The sequence below is a fragment of the Octopus bimaculoides genome, chromosome 9, assembly GCF_001194135.2.
Source record: "Octopus bimaculoides isolate UCB-OBI-ISO-001 chromosome 9, ASM119413v2, whole genome shotgun sequence".
NCBI lineage: Eukaryota > Metazoa > Mollusca > Cephalopoda > Octopoda > Octopodidae > Octopus > Octopus bimaculoides.
Window position 1 is genome coordinate 43,537,747 of NC_068989.1, and position 397 is coordinate 43,538,143.

The window sequence follows — 397 nt, forward strand, 5'->3', positions numbered from 1 at the left end:
GGAATACAAGACTGGTCGAGTCTCTCTTCGTGGCATCGGTTGGCATATTCGTCAACCAAAATTCTAGTTTGAGCACCCCATATAACCCCTCATAACATTTAACCGTTAGTTTTAGCACAACGCACGACCACCTGATACTCTCCATGTTTTCATTTACATGTATTGATCTTTTCAATATTTTTCTCCCCGTAAACACATTTAATGGAATGATGATCCACTTAAGGGGGCATTTCTGAGATTTAAGCAAAAAATTCAGACTGTCCGTATTTTAAACTGATTTTTTTTTTAAATCGAAAAATAGTGGGAATTTTTAGGATTTATAGAGAGACATAAAAATTTAGGACTGAAGCAGTTTCGCACCTCTCCTTGAAAAATGCATTCTTTTTTATAAGTTTTT